The following is a 3,685-nucleotide window of genomic DNA, read 5'->3' as shown; positions in this document are numbered from 1 at the left end:
TAATAATATTTAAAGTAGCACCTGAGTTTTTTTCCTAAAGAAATAAATACTTCTAAGGTTTTCTTATTTTACTTTTTGGTTGGCCAGAAAAACTTGATATTCTTCTCTTTTCCCTTCATGCATACAGTATAAATAAATGATGTACTCTTTGTTCAAACAACGTTTGAGAGTCTTTGCTACTTAACTCATCACACCCAAATTCAGTAGATGGGCAACAGACACAAAAGCATGAGACAAACTCATCTGCTAACGAACAAAAGAAAGGAACTATTTTAAAAAGATTTAAAAAAAATTAAGTACGTGTATACATTAATTCAAAATTGTTCTTTTCTCTAACTTCTTGCTAAATTGGAGAGGTCAGACCCTGGTTTAACTCAACTGGCCTCACTGCCGTCTTGCTCCACGTCACTCCTTGTGTGCTGAGCACGCTGGTGTTCACAGAAAACTCTACTCTGCTCCCTGGCCACAGACTAGAGTCCTAACCTCGCTGACCCGCTTAACACATGCGCTGAGATCGACAGCTTGTTATAGTGGATAGATCATTATTCCCGTTGTTGATAAAAATCTTCTCCAAGATTGCCGCAGCACAAAGAGGGCACATCTTTGTCTTCTTCAAACACAAAGCTCCAATTCACCCAGTCCTTTTAGTTCACTGTAATTCTACTTCTTGGCTTTGTTTTACCCTCAGCTGCCAGCATATATTTAAAAACTATGCAGACATACTGAAGAAAACATCAATACAACTTACTGTAGGTGGCTATGACTGGACTTTTTGCTGTGAAATTTGAGTCATGTTTGAGTAATGAAATAAACAGAAACTAACAGGCAAAGCAAGCACAAGAATCATCTCAATCAGTATCACCTAAACAATATTTTCTGCTGAGAAAAAAACCGATTCACCTTCACAACTAGCTGTCTCTCAAAAGAATGACTGACATCGTCCCATTTTTAAAAAGAGCTTCTAAAAAAAAGATTCCTCTGCCTGCCTTCCTAGAAAAGGGTAATTTAAAAAGAATCTTTTAAAACAACACATGGAATGTGAGGGTGCTTTGTTACCTGTAATGCCCTATACAAATGCAAAGTAGGATCAGAATCATCTCTGATACCAGGCTGGTCTCTAACCCAGTAAAAATCTTCATGTAGGTATCTGGGGATGTTGCTATGCCCACGACTGTAGAAGCCAGCATAGGGTGGAGGGGGAGGGGAAGGAACCACAGAGCTAGAGCTAGAAGGGAAATGCAGAAGTCCTCCAGTCCAGTTGGCAGCGGAACCCCTAGGTGGCCCCCTCAGAAGGAACTTCCCCCACTCCCGTGAGACGTCCTAGCAGCCATGCATGCCAAGTAGGGCACCCGCATATAGGGAAAGCCCCCAGGGAAGGAGCAGCCCCTTCTTTCCAGTTCTAATCACAAATAATTTTTGCATTTACATCTCAGTGAAATCTGTCTTCCAATAAGCACTCCTTGTCCTCTTCTGTACTCAGGAATTATGCTAAATGAACAAAATCCCTTTGCTGCACGATGGACCTTCATGATACACAATTCGGACCTATCTACTCCCCTGCCTAAATCTTTCTGCAGGCTGAAACAGCACAGCTGAAGACATGAAAACTGGTGTCACTAAGCTAGTACCTACCTAACTAGCCTGGAACTTCAATCTGACTCAAACATTTATTGCAGCGTTGGTGTGGGAAGCATATAAAGGCACCTAGTCGCTGCCCTTGAAGGATATGCAATTTAGTAAATTCAGTAGATATAATTAATCTTAGTTAACAAACGTGTCCCCTCTGTATTTAGGAACTATTTATGGTTGACCTTGTTCCAGATAGAAGAAAAAAAGATACATGCCTTTTCTTACCATAAAATGAGAAAATGCTGTGTGTCTTTAAAACACCAACAGTTATTAATACCAGTATTGCTGCGAATGTGTCCCACCGACTAGGTAATGATGTTAAAATCAACTTATCCAACATATGACCGATGAAAGAGTCAAGAACCCAAGATGAATGATCTGTTGTAAGTAAAAGGATGCATTTGTTTTTTAGAAGAGTTAATAAAAATATCTAATTTCCAAAAAAACCCTGTAAGACTGATGTATTTAAATGTGTTACAGTAAAAATCTGATATACACAAATAATTGTCCTGTACTTTAGATTTTAAATATTACTAAATTTACTGAGTAATTATAAGATGCATACGAATAAAAGGTTTTTCTGTAGCGTGTATGTATACGAACACCCACATATATACGCACCCATATACACTTATATATAATCGCACGTCTTAAAGTCTTCTTTCGAACATATTTCACATAAGATGAACAGTTAGCCAAAGGAAAGACACAAATTTCAAAACATCTTTGGAGATTAAAGTCATATAAAATGTTAGTATCTTTTCCTAACAATTCAACGGCAAGAAAATGCAGGGGAATTCTTAACTGTGCAAATAAAATCACGTAACGAAACAGTAACAATGCTCTTTAAATAAATTTCAAACTTAAAAGTTTTAAAACGGCAATTCTAGTTTTAACACTCTTACAGGTTTCTGGAAATGTGTAATCCATATCGGTATTTGCAGCCCTGGTAGCTTGTATTTTGCTACAAAACCTATTACTGCAACCTAAATTACAGAGCATGGTTATGTTTTCTCTTAGGCCACCTAAGTGGACTAGATCATACTGCTAAATATCAAAGGTTGAAATTAAACAATACAGATCGGCATGAAACCTAAGTTAGAGAAACTAGAGGAACTCACTGAAGCAGCCAAGCCTCTGCTGCATTATGTGCATTATGCTCCGTTTCACGAATCACAAGCAAATCATTATTTAGGGTAAACTAAAGCCCACATCAAAGCTTCAGCAAAGGGCTGTAAAGGTAGGGTACTTACGTAAAGGATTACGGGACTCGAGACAATACTACTTACTAGGGAGGGTCTCTAACTACCACAGGGTGGTAACACGCATTTAAAAAGGCGATGTGGATTCAGCTAGCCTACTTTGCACAGCATCCGAGACAAAGCCGGGCTAGGCCCCAGGGCGCTCCCGGTGCACCTGCAATGCGGATCCCTCGCCCTGCGATCCCACCCCGGGGCTGGCAGGAGCGGCCCCTGGGCCCGGCCTCTCCATCGCACTGGCGTGGGTGCGCGCTGCGGCCGGTCCGCATCCCGGACTGGAGCCCTGGCAAGGGCGCCGCCTCCCCAAAAGGGGTTACTGGAAGACCCCGCAGGCAGTGGGCGCAGGGGTCCCTGCGCCTCACTTCGACCCTCCTTCCTCCCACTTCGTCTTCCCTAGAGTTGTCTCCGCAGGGGGACACCCCTGCCCACACCTAGAGCTAGCGTTTCTCCCGGGGGGAAGGGAGAGAGGACCCGGTCCTCTTGCGGGGAGGGCTTTTAAAGTCATTTACACGAACTCGGGTCTCCACCGGGAGCCTCCAGGTGAGCAGGGCTGGACTCGGCACACCTGGGCCCCGCCTCACCTGCGGGCGCGGCCGTCGCGGTCCTTCAGGCGGCTCCCCGCCTCGGCGCGGTCCTCCCGGCGGGCAGCAGCGGGGGCCCGCGGCCCATGGGCGGGGCGGCGGCGGGCGGGGCTGGCTCGGCTCCGGCCCTGCCCCGGCCGGGCCGCCGAGGGAGGTCAGTGGGCGCCGCCCGCCCCGCGCATCTCGCCGGCTCCCACCCGAGCGCTGGCCGCGGTG

The 3,685-nt window shown here is 45.1% G+C and overlaps 1 protein-coding gene across 1 annotated transcript in view; it reads right to left on the bottom strand.

The window, feature by feature from the left end:
- CCDC92 (coiled-coil domain containing 92) overlaps positions 1 to 3,521 on the bottom strand; it is a 32,117-nt gene extending 28,596 nt beyond the window's left edge. The window contains exon 1 of the mRNA XM_012663433.1: positions 3,470 to 3,521. The gene's annotated coding sequence lies outside the window, so the exon portion shown is untranslated. The remainder of the gene's footprint in view (positions 1 to 3,469) is intronic.
- Positions 3,522 to 3,685: the final 164 nt, after the last annotated feature.

This window comes from Propithecus coquereli, unplaced genomic scaffold (genome assembly GCF_000956105.1).
Source record: "Propithecus coquereli isolate 6110/MARCELLA unplaced genomic scaffold, Pcoq_1.0 Scaffold81, whole genome shotgun sequence".
Lineage (NCBI taxonomy): Eukaryota > Metazoa > Chordata > Mammalia > Primates > Indriidae > Propithecus > Propithecus coquereli.
This window is presented reverse-complemented; position numbering and strand designations above follow the sequence as displayed.